Genomic DNA, 12,876 nt, shown 5'->3' with positions numbered 1-12,876 from the left:
GTCAAAGTATTCTCAATGCCCCAAGGTACTTCCCAAAAAGAACAAAACATTTTGTTTAACCTTGTTCATAGTTCAATCCCAACGTTAATGAACCGTACATGTGTATTCTTTATTTTCCTTATTACAAGAAAATCATTTTTCCCATACGAAATGGCCACATCTGACGGAGATATAATTAAGTGTCTATTTCTTGGGAAGAATTTCTTTTATTACATAGTTTTCTGGAATCTTGTAGGTTATATTACCTTTTGTTGTGGAGTTAAGTAAAAGGAATGAAGGAATTACACGTAGTTGACTGCAGGGAAGTTTCATTCAAACTAGTTTTGTAAAACGACAATTGCATAGTATCATATCATACTAGCTTTTGCTCCCAGTTCCGCCCGCGTGTTAAGTTTTCCGGGATAAAAGTTCCTTTATATTTTTCCGAGATAAAAAGGAGCCTATAGCACTCAGGAATAATGCAGCTTCCTATTTGTGAAATGATGATATTAATAAAAATTAACGTAATCAAACAAACTCTTCAGCGTTGTATATAGGATAGATTTACTTTTGTTACTAAACATATAAAAATATATATAACATTCATGTTTTTTTACAGCTTCGATAATATGTAATAATAGAAAGACATGCAATTACTTTTGAAAATAGTCACGCCACTGATTGTTTGATATCATAATAAATTTATGTATGAAATTCATTCAAAGTGGTAGGATATATTATATATCCGCCCGGTTAGCGACCACCACAAACAAGGTGTTAAAACCCGCCATAGTGGCCCACGTTAGTGTGTCGTGTTCCGGGATCAGCCTGTGTATATCCGGTTCCATTAGGACGGCATAATTGTGTCGACTGCCGAGGGGTAATCACCTCTCGTTACTCGAGATTCTATTGGACCCTACTCTACTTACAATCAGATATATTGGGCAGTTTCCTGAGCACGTATAAAAACAATAACCTACACACCCCTCAATATTTAAAACCAAAAATAACCATCGCTTATAATACATACATGCGAACTCCATAATGCCAACATAATAAACACATTCCTGACAAAACTACACAAATTCGAAACTCATGGGAACCAATAAAACCCATAAAAGAAGTGATTACAACGTCGCGTGATGATCGCTGCGTATTCGACTTCGTGTTACGCAGTTTATAGACGTATTGAATCTTTGTATAACAGAACGTGGTAAAGGGATACGACAGGGTATTGTTTAGTGGTTATAAGCTGTGGTCCCAGAGGTTCTGGGTTCTCAGATCTGGCAATGATTGAAGATTGGATCACCTGGAGAAGATTCAGGTTAGGTAAGTGACCGGTTATAAATACTAATTCAAAACTGTAGTAATATACGTGAAAGATAGAATTGCCTCAACTGAACATTAGAGTGGGATAACTGCAAAGGCTTCCCGCCTTCACACCCTCCACTATAACTCCTGTAAGCCTGGACCAGCAATGACACGCATTATATGACATAGCGGTGAAGCTTGCGAGTCTTATGGAACACTAATCAATCTTTGTCCCACAACGAAATCAGACAAATAGAAAGATAGGAAGAGGTTGGAAATACTAATTGTCCACTTCCCTCCATAGCAAACTGGGAGACTCAGATAGATGCAGGTAAAAATCCCACAGTATAATTTGGATTCAGTAAAACATTACTGTGCTATATAAACAACTGTAAGCTATAATACAATTCATCAATGAAGAGTTTAACACGAACCTCTATCCTATCAGCTCGTCTCATGAATTCATTCTTTACTTGGTGACCCTTCCAGGTTAGCTGTAGAAGTTACTCCCTTTTTATAAACAGACAAATCGTACAAACACACAAGAATCCTACATAACTCTTAAATGCACCAAATCGAAGCTAAACACGGTGTAAATCACCTACAGAACCACACAAGTTATTTAGCGCTAATTCGCACACTGGAAGCTGAAGTCAGTAGTCGTAAATACAGGACGCTCGTGTTCATGTTCTCATTAACATAATAACACGCTGGTTCACTGCTAGTGTTGCCAGGCCTAAAATTTGACGGAATCTCCCGTTCTTTGAGAACATTCTGGGTGTGATGGAATGATGATATCTATAATGCTATTATATTGCATGGTGAGAAAACCAGCAAACCTGAAAAGTTATCTATAAATATTCCGAAAGTATGTGAAGTCTGCAAATCAGTATTAGGCTGGATTGGTGGGCTAAGGGTTACACTTTTGCCCCTTTCATTAGTAGACGAAACCCGTGCTCCGCAGTGGGACAGTATATACATATTACAGGGATGACATTATTATTAACGATATAATTCCATAGATTTTTTCAATTAATAGATCAAGCTAATCTTGTGATTAGCTTGGTCTATTAATAGAATTCATAAGAATGTGTAAAATCTCTGCAGATTTTACACATTCTTATGAATTCTAAATGATATTGTCTAAATCTAGTATTTCAAATCCCCGAATTAATAAAGAATGGCAACACACCCGCGGTCTAATTTACAGCGCGCGTTTCATTAGCCTAGGTAATCTAGTGGTGCGGTAACACTCAACGTTAAACAGATCTCATTCATTCATGACGTCATAAACTGGTGGTTGACCTGCCCTAATGTCCAATCTTTCGACAGTAATAGTTAGATAGAAAAGAAAGAGTTTTATTATTGTCACAAAAGGCAATTATATAAGCGAGTTAATTTGAGTAATAATTAAATATTCTCATGTACCTTGAGTTACCATAAGTGTTACTATGTTCGCCTACGTGATAAATAAAAGATTTTATTTTATTTATAAGTAATAACGTATTTTTTATACATACAATTAAACTAATGTACCAACAATGGGCTACTCATTAAACTTAATGCTACTGCAATACAACGCTGGTTTTCAATGAGAAGCCCAAGTATGGCATGGATGTCCGTTTGGTTTGCAAACTGGAAGTATAAATAAATAAATAATAATGAACACAAATCAGACAATAAAAAGAAAAAAGAAACAGATAAAAACAAAGTTACAATTTTTTTCTTTTTAATAGTGTCAGTTATTCGTAGCTCTATGCGTCCCTAGTTAGTTTTGTCTAAAATTAACATCAAGCAAGGTTGTGACTTTTACTTATGCGACGTTGGTATTATCCCTATGTTTTTTTTATGTGCGCGGAAAAAATACGCCTTTGAACCTAGTGGTGAGTGGAGATGAGATTCAGATATTGTCGTCCGACAAGATTATCCCTCGCCAGACACAATTATGCCGGCCTGCTCGACTGATCCCCGAGCGCGACACACTTACGTAAACCACTATGTCGGGTTTTAACACCTTGTGTATGATATCCGGGCGAATATAAAATACCGCCAGTACATCTTTTACCGGCTACCTTTATTGTCCATTAGACTTCAACTGACAATAATAAATAGTGAAATATATTCTAACAACTACAATTAATCCTTTGCCAATCAAAAAATTTATGATAATTATCGAAGGCAAAGAATTTTCGAGAAAATAGTATACAGTGACATCACTATTCTTATGTCAAAAATCAAATTATTATGCAATACCTAAGTAAATAAAAAAATCAATGTAAGTAAAAATTTTGTACGAAATATTATATTCAAATCGTATAACCATGGCTATTAATATTACAATTCAAAAAATTATGTCAAGGTTATCAGATATGTTATTAAAACACAATGAATACTGTTAAATATTGTCGCACTGTATCGCTCCAGTACATGTGTTAAACGCTCTTAAGTTAAATGGCATAAAGTACACATTTACACATGCTTCAAAACACTATATTTGGACTACAACTTATTTATATCAGGCGTGATGATTTCATTGACAGTATATATGTGATACGTCCTAGATTCGAATTCCAAGTCGGACATCACTGTGGGCCCTTGTCTAATCCGGCCCAGGTTTGGCACATGAGAGTTTTTTTTATGACAATATTACACTACTGCACCTCGTAAGCGGAGTGTGCTCCAGATAAAGTGTCACCTGACAAGGGATTATCCCTCACCAGTCGACACAATTATGCCGGCCTGTTATAATCCAAATATACACGGGAATCCCGTAACGCGACACACTTACGTGGGCCACTATGGCGGGTTTTAAATCTTATAAACGCTGATCGCTATCCGAGCGAATATAAATATCCTAACACTATACTAAAGATTAAATAAAGTCTACAAAAACATTTCTATAAAAATCTATGCAAGTCTTACGTATTTTTTATAGTTTAAGTACGGTCTACAGAATAAACTTACTTTTGTCACATAAAAACGACATTAATTTGAGTCATGTACATGTCAAAACTGCATAAAATTTTAACTTAAAGGCCGTTGTTTCACAGCCTTCTATTATTCCACGCCATTGCTGTCAGTTCATCTAATAATTCATTTTAAACTGTAAAATGTATCATGTGGATTAATAATTTTACGCTTCACACACAAAAGAATGTAAATAGTTATTCTTAGTGCTATAAAAATAATAAAAGTTACACCATAACTTATAAAATATTAAGAATGTATAAAATGAAATATCCGTAACTTTAACATGCTTATGTAATATGTATGTACATACATACAACTCAGAAATTACATCAAGTTCTAGTAGAATAGAGTGGACATTGCAAAAATTACCATAGAAAAAATTTGCGCATATGTGATGGTTACTAATCTACCGTGAAATAGCAAAACATAATGTAAAATACTTCATGTTATTTCCATGTCGTGATTTGCACTTTTTTAATACGTATATTAGAATACTTTTCGTAAATATGTTTCATTATGTAGTCATCCGAACATTTCAAATAGAAGACCGACTTACTACCAATTGCTAATAACTTTTGGAACAAATTTGGAACTGATGTCCGGTCTATAGCTAACTATACTGTTTAATGTCTTTGTTAAATTACAAGTGCCTTATTTATTTATTTATTGCACTTAATACAAAACATGTAAAGGCGGACTTAATGCCAGATGCATTCTCTACCAGTCAGCCTTACATGTCCCATGCTTTGTAATTTAATGTGTTTGCTAGTTGAGCTACTATTTAGATACTCCATTTACCAGGAGAGCTGCTTGCTCGTCTTGTCATCGATAAAATAAAATATGTTATTTTTACTAATGATTTACTTTGACGATATTTTAATGTTTGTTGGAATAAAAATGAATCTGCTATTTAGATTTTTGGACCAAATTTGAATAGGTATAGATAGAAATAAGTTTCTAATTAAAATAGACTATTTTTTTGCGGTACAACTGCATCACTAAGGATCCGAGTTGGATCGCTGGGTCCGGCAAAGTTATACCGGGTTTTTTTACTCAGTATCAGCCCGGAGTATGGACTTCGTACCCGATATGGCAATAATCTCGCCCCCTATCATATCATGGGACAGAAAACCCACGGCAAAAAGTGCGCAGTTGCACCTCTGCCTACCTCTTCGGGAGTAAAAGTCATAGGTGTGACTACTCTCAACCTAAAAAATCTCACCACAGGATTTCTAGGAAAAGTATTTGACGCAGAGCCGCGAGCAGTAATAATCATAATGATTAACACAATAATTATGTATGAGCGTATTACATGTGTGTAATAAATATATGTATAAGTATATGGTAGTTAGTCCACGCCAGTAAGTAGGCTAAATAACACCAAGATATGAGACGTTCGCCTAATGTTTGCATTATACATGAATTAGCTTGGGGATTTATTCGCCGGTAGACCGTCGGCCGCCTTATTAATTAACGCTAATACATTGTCCTCGCGTAGGGGACTATGTCCGAAATGGTCATGATAAAACCTAGGCTGTTAGTACCTGGATTTTTAGTGCCTAGAGTTTATAAAGACGTATTAGGTGGCTAGTATCTCGTGTTTGAGGCTATCTAAGCTGTAATTCTTACGCTATTTGCTAATTATCAAATTATTACGTTTTTTGTAATTAATATATTGTTTGGTATTCCACTGCGCTCGCCATCCTGAGACATGAGATGTTAACTCCAATTATCTCCAGTAGTTACACTGGCTACAATGTCCTTCAAACCGGAACACAACAGTGACTACACACTGCTGCTTGGTGGCAGAAAAAAACATTGCGGTGATATAAAGAAGTAGATGTTCTTAGAGTTCCTCAATTATACTACTCTATAACTTAATGACCAAAAACTGAAATTTTATAAGAGTATATACTCGTGATTATTATGTTTCTGTTACTCCAAGGTCAAAGATAATTATTCATTCATTTTAGTTTAATTCTTATCCGCATGTAAAACGTGTTTGTTTAGCGTGTGTTCCCAATATTAAAGGTCACAGGATGTCAACGTAGGGTCTGATAAGGTTACCAAACCAAAATGTATATAGTTCCCTTTATTAATAAAGGAAAACATATTAGTGAGAAAGATATCTTTTAAAAATTCCATCAAGTTGTTTCGGTAAATATACAAGTTGTAATAGTCGTTGTAATTCAATCTTTGTTGTGCAAGTTATAAGATCCATTATTATAGGACTAACGTTGCTATTTAAAAATTCATAATGCCTGGAATGTATAACCATATAAAAAAAAAAAAAACAAATAATAATACTGGCTTCACTAATTTACACTCAAACCACCAGAAACAAAACAAAATATACCTCGAATAAATATTAGTAAAACCACCAAAGTCGACTTAAAACATTGCAAACGTCATCTATGATATAGCGCAAACCATTCTCAATCTGAAACCTAATTTGCTTAAACAAACAAATCGATGGAAAAGTACATTTAATACGAACAAAAACTTGAAATTATCAAAATTAAACACATATTTAACGTTACAAACGATGTCGTGTTAAGTGTCGAGGTAAGTAAACGTTGAGCTAAGCAAAGAGAATTCATCATGGGGCGAGGCCGTTGGTACAAAAACACTCTCGTTTCCTAGTATAAAATATCAATATAAGGTTATAAATGTTTTATGTGAAACAGGTTGAATAAGAAATGCATTTTGGTGCATATTTTTAACCGACTTCAAAAAAAGGTGGAGGTTATCAATTCGACGTGAATGTTTTTTTTTTGTATGTTACCTCAGAACTCGCTCGTTTATGAACCGATTTGAAAAATTCTTTTTTTATTCGAAAGAATATCTCTCCACATTGGTCCCATAGAATTTTTATAAATCTTTTTTATATTAATCTACAGCATGGCGAAGCGTCTATACAGCCCGATTCCTACCTTCTTTGTAGGTTTATTTCCGTTTTTGTTTTTTGTTAAATTGATCGCGAGAATGTAAATTAATGCATTTTTTTACTTTGAATTACCTTTAGAAACATTTAACCTTTCACCACTGATCTACAGAAATATAAAAGTGATACAATATTTGGCATTAAGTGTCATGTGATTTTAAAGAAAGACAGTCGGTTACCTTCGACTCCGAAGTTTATCACACCTATTGGACATGTTGTTGACTTACCTATTCTCTTTGTATAACATTTAGTCCCTAGCACTAGAGTTCCTTTGCTATATTAATTGTTTTATGTAATTATAATTCATAAAATACACTTGGTTTCACCTAACTTGTTAACCAGATCCTATTGTCGTGTCATTAGGTTTAATTTACAAACTAAGTTAATTATTAGTACATGCGGCGACATGAATCCTCGTTTAGAGTACATGTTTAGTATCATTGTACTCAATATTGTGCTCTCAAGTCATAATCATAAGTATTATAACTCTTTATCACATGAATGCATTTGTGTATTTATAATATAGTCTATTACTATACTCTCTCCCAAAATACATCCAAAATAATTTCAGCCTCATTTTAAACCAACTGCTTTTTACATATTATTTGTTACGTAATAGTACACTATTAAAAAGATCTGCCAACTAAAATAACAGGAATAATCTTGCATAATTCTGATCATAAAACTTCCAAATTACGAGTCATCGATACACATTATTTAACAAACAAAGCAAGCGTACCTCGTTGGTGTTCCATCGGTGGCGTTGCGCTGCGAAGTGCTCGGCGCGCGGCAGGCTCTCCAGATTTTCCGGTAATTTGATTGGTTCCCCATCTAGAACAAAAAGAATACGTTATACTATTGCATTCTGTTGAAGAAAATACATTAATAATCAAATTGCTTGTAATGTATCCTTATTTTTTCGAAATAAATTAAAAATCGTTTACATTGTTTTAGAAAAATGGGGCAAAATACAGGATTTGAAGTTTTAAATTTGATTCAGCTATTTGTGTTTGTACAGTAACCGGTAGAATAGAAAGGAATACTATTCAAGGAGGAAAATCGGATCTTCCGGTAGTGCTAGACTGGAGAATCTGGAGAAAATTAATTAGAAAAATATCGGGATCTACGAGAAACTCTCAACACAACGAACTTGAAACAAATATTAACGGATCTCACAAACATGGGTCTTGGTGCGGAAATTGCATCCGCGGTCACACGTTCTAGTCTTTCAGGTTTTTAATAATTAACAACATTTTAAACCCTGTAATAAATTGCCCCAATTTTGGACACAGACCTTCACACGTAACTTAAATAGCGGATGAGGGTATAACACCTCTGCCTATCTCTGAATAGGAAAAAGAATCCTATTTATATATAAACTGAGTCCTTTTGACATTGCATTGATAATATTATATTCTTGTTTTCTTAAAAACAAATCGTTGGCATTATTTATTACATCCGTAGAGATAAAATAAAAAAGTTTGTTTCGAACAAAATTAATAAGAAGTAATTTTAATTTTACTTCCCTCAAGGCCACTACTACCACACGAATGTAATTTGTCGAAGCGGCAACATCATACTTACACACACCTCATTAGTACTTAACAACAAAATGATCATAAAGTCAGAACATTAAAACCGAAATATTTGGCATAAGTATTTGTCAATCATGGATGATTTTTGGCATAATGTTAGCAGAATTAAAGACGAATTTGTGGTTTTATTTAGTAATGTAATGTTAAAATACCCTTGTATATTCATATAAAGTATTATAGAGCTAATTTTGAGAAGTCAGAGTTTGATGGTTCAAGGAAGCGCCCTAGGACATAAACCCTACATCTCAGAAGTGTGCTGAAAGAGTTTAACAATCAAATCCAGAACCTATATCTCTATAATAGTTTTCAATAAGAAGACATAAATTTGTAAATCATGACAAAGGCGTGCAGTTATTCTGCCTCTTCAATTTGTATTCAAGTAGTTGTTATAAACGATGTATGGATACTGCGAGCGAATGATTTCCGATAACCGAGCTGACGTCGCTCCCATTCCGCTCCCGCGGGAGTCGAACGTAGGGTTATCACAACGAATTATAGGAATTATTTAATGTACAATTTGGCTTATCTCTCTAATTTTTTTTATATTTATTGTTCGGTTTGCAAATTAAAAAAAACGAAACAACATTCGATTTATAAATAAATCACCATCGAAACTGATTGAGATAGTAGAATTTTTAACTCCAAAAAAATATTTACGTCATAATATTTTATAGACTTTTAAAACTGTTTTAGAGAAGAAATTAAATAATAAATTCAATATCAGTCAAAGGATTTTAGTCTTTATTAATCATAAAATCTCTACCAAATATTTACCTAATGAGGAAATACCTAAGGTCCTCTACAGCTTCACATTGAGGAAAACATGTCAACTCTATTCGCATTTTTCTTCCGTAACGCACCAGTTAGTTTAATAGACCGCCATTAAGGGTATTAATGGACATTTGGTTAAATCTTTTACGACGCGAGCACGTAGCTTTATTGAATTCCTTTGCCAAATGACACGAACTAGTAGTGCCTGCGCCTTCAAATGTTGATAAATTATCAATAAGTAGTGTGTTATTGCCGCGCTGGTCTAGTGGCTAGTAGCTGTGAACCTGGGATCTGGGTTAGACTTTAAGGTTTAAAAATTCGGGGATTGAATTCGTGTCTGATGGCAATATGTACGCACTCTATTGTACCATAGGTTATTATGCAAAAGGTAGATAATTGTCTACTCCATAAGCGATAGTATAATTCAATGTCAAAACACAGTCTAAGTACTGAGTCAAATGGTTAATCTCTGGTATGCCCCATAACTACCACCTAGATATTACAAGATTAAATATATAGGTTCATACATAAATTTTAAAGTAGGCATTCCATCAAAACTGAACCTTTCACTAAAAAACTTCTAAAACAATGACATCAAAATAACAAAAATTATAACCTAAAAAACAGGAGCAAACATTTTATAACGCTTACAACCGCATGCAGAGACGTCACTTAACTTTAATGATTAGACAGTTTTTGTATTTCAGATATGAAAATTCACATCCAGAGTAAATTAATTCCTAAAACATTTCATAAACTCAGAAATATTTACATAAAAAACAGTCTCTGAAAAAAAATCTATTAAACTTTTGCCAAAATATTTAAAACGAGACTAATGTTCGATTATTAATTAACATCAAAATACTAGTAAACCCTTCACTAACAAACTTCTAAAACCAAAATAACACATAAATTTTATAACCTAAAAAAATTGTTGAATACCTGTGACAAGATTTCAGCCCTACGCCACAGAGGTGCGGAATGTATAGCGATAGTAAATTTCACGACGCTCGGCGCGAATTTACCGACGCTTAAATCTAACGGAGGGACAATCACTCCCTCCCGAGGAGGGTATGTGAGGAAATTGTTTCAGCTAATTATAAAATACCTCTTAAATAAGTTAGTGTTGGTTCGTTGACAGGTTAGAAATACTGAGATTATATCTAAATGAGTTCTATAGTATGAATAGTTAATTCTTGATTCATTTCCTTTATATCCAATACGATAGGCCGGCGTAATTTTAGCGACTATTCAGAGAAGCAATTATTTCTCGTTAGACACGTTCAAATTCTGTATGTTGTCTACTGTTTATGGGCGTATCGCTTACCATCACTGGACTTTTGAATTTAGACTACACTGAATTCAACATTAAGTCTAGTGTAGTTATTTTATAGTTTCTGCAGCGAGATAAAATAACTTTTATGATGCAAACTGTAACATCTGCGTGATACAAAACGCAACAGGTCTAATGTTTATAATCCGCAATCTATAGCCAGGTTACTTCAGATGGTCCGATCGACACAAAACTCCACAGGATCACGCGCTGGATTAATATGAAGATTAACTTTGCTGGTGATAGGATATATTTTATATCCGCCCGGATAGCGACCACCGTACAAAGAAAAACATAGTGGCCCATGTAAGTGTCGTCGGGATCAGCCCGTGTATCTCGTTCCATCAGGCCGGCATAATTGTGTCGACTGTCGAGGGGTAATCGTCTCTCGTCAGTCGACATTTTGTTGAACCCCACTCCACTTCACTTTATCGCACCCGTATAATTAAACCTAAAATCGCTCCAACTATTTCGAAGTCATAGGAAACATACAAACACATTTATTTTTCTATAGACTAAATTTCATCATAACTATAGCGTGATTGTGTCATGGCAATAAAGGCTCACAAGCCGTGCTGTTTTCAGAGTTAAAATATTTACTAACCCAACAATGCAAAAAAGTCATAGATTTTATTAGTGCGATATATTATGCCGTAATAAAAGCAAGGTAAAGGTTACAAGATTCTGTTCTGCTTTAAATAGTAAGTACCACGCCCCGCCCACACGCTTCAATTTACATTCAATTCTGAAACTTTTCAGCCAAGCTTTGTCCCAAAAGCTTCTCGAGCGACCCGAGTACAGTCGCGGACAATAGCTTACGAAATCATAAGCAGTGTACTGTCGAGTCGAGAATTCCATACAATTTCGGCAGTCATCAGCCAACTGCATTACAACTTTACACCTGCCGCGAAATGTGCAGCAATGAACCTTATTTATACAACAGTAAGTAACATTAAAAGGTAAACTCATGATGCATTTGGACGCAATGAAGCGGCTTTTTGAAATTCCGTCGCCGTACGTTATGGCCACTGGAAATTTTTACAATAGCATTTGTAAAACTAATATGAACCTTATCTGAAGGGGATAAGGTTGAGTTTAGCTGAACTTGTATTTAAGTTGAAGTGTTTTTAAGGCAGCCCGCACACGAGGGAGGAAATTCGCAAGCCAAGCTTTCGGCCGAGCGGACGCTAATTTCGGCCCGCACGGCGGTTAGCGAATAACACGACACATTTTTAAGGCTATCTTGAGTTTTTGGAGCGCTTTTTGCTTTATGTTAGGAATGGTGCATCGTGTTGACATTGGCTTGGATTTAATGCAAAAACGTTGCCCTTTACGAATTTATGATGAGGCTGTCTAAAAGCAGACTATTTTTATTTTTATTTGTCGAGCAAATCTGATGTAATATGCACTAGACGTATTTTTTCTTGCACTTAGTATTTTTTTACGTCTCGGACTTTAATTAAATCCTATAGAGTTAACGCCAGAGTACAGTAATTTGAGAATTAGAATTGGAAATATGAATTTCTAAAAAAGTATATATTTTATTTTTTATGGCGGTACGTTTGTGTCTACAACTAACCCAACCGAAAAGTTCCTTCAATAATTGCACGAGCAATTTAACATTACATAAACTAACCTCACGCTTTTTATTATCGGTGTAGGCAGAGATGTAACTAGTGCACTCATACTTCGCCGAGCTTATTCATATCCGCATTTTAACAATATTTTACGTAACGGTCACAAATTCTACAAAAAAATATATAAAATGTAATTAATTTTAAAAATTATCACATAGTCTATTACAAATTACAAAACAACAAACCAATAATCTTTTACAAAACTACGATTTTTCAACAATATAGATCAAAATCTGAAACAACGCACCCATAATGACTCTAATGAGATGGTAATGAAACACGCCCTAAGCCGGTCTACCATATGATCTAATCTACTTGTTTGCATGACGCTGCCAC

The 12,876-nt window shown here is 34.6% G+C and overlaps 1 protein-coding gene across 1 annotated transcript in view; it reads right to left on the bottom strand.

Annotated features, from left to right (window-relative positions):
• LOC115442804 (calmodulin-binding transcription activator 2) overlaps window positions 1–12,876 on the bottom strand; it is a 176,284-nt gene that overhangs the window by 143,464 nt on the left and 19,944 nt on the right. Inside the window, exon 2 of the mRNA XM_037438504.1 lies at window positions 7,944–8,035. The gene's annotated coding sequence lies outside the window, so the exon portion shown is untranslated. The remainder of the gene's footprint in view (window positions 1–7,943; window positions 8,036–12,876) is intronic.

Source organism: Manduca sexta, chromosome 14 (assembly GCF_014839805.1).
Source record: "Manduca sexta isolate Smith_Timp_Sample1 chromosome 14, JHU_Msex_v1.0, whole genome shotgun sequence".
In the NCBI taxonomy this organism is placed as follows: Eukaryota; Metazoa; Arthropoda; class Insecta; order Lepidoptera; family Sphingidae; genus Manduca; species Manduca sexta.
This window is presented reverse-complemented; position numbering and strand designations above follow the sequence as displayed.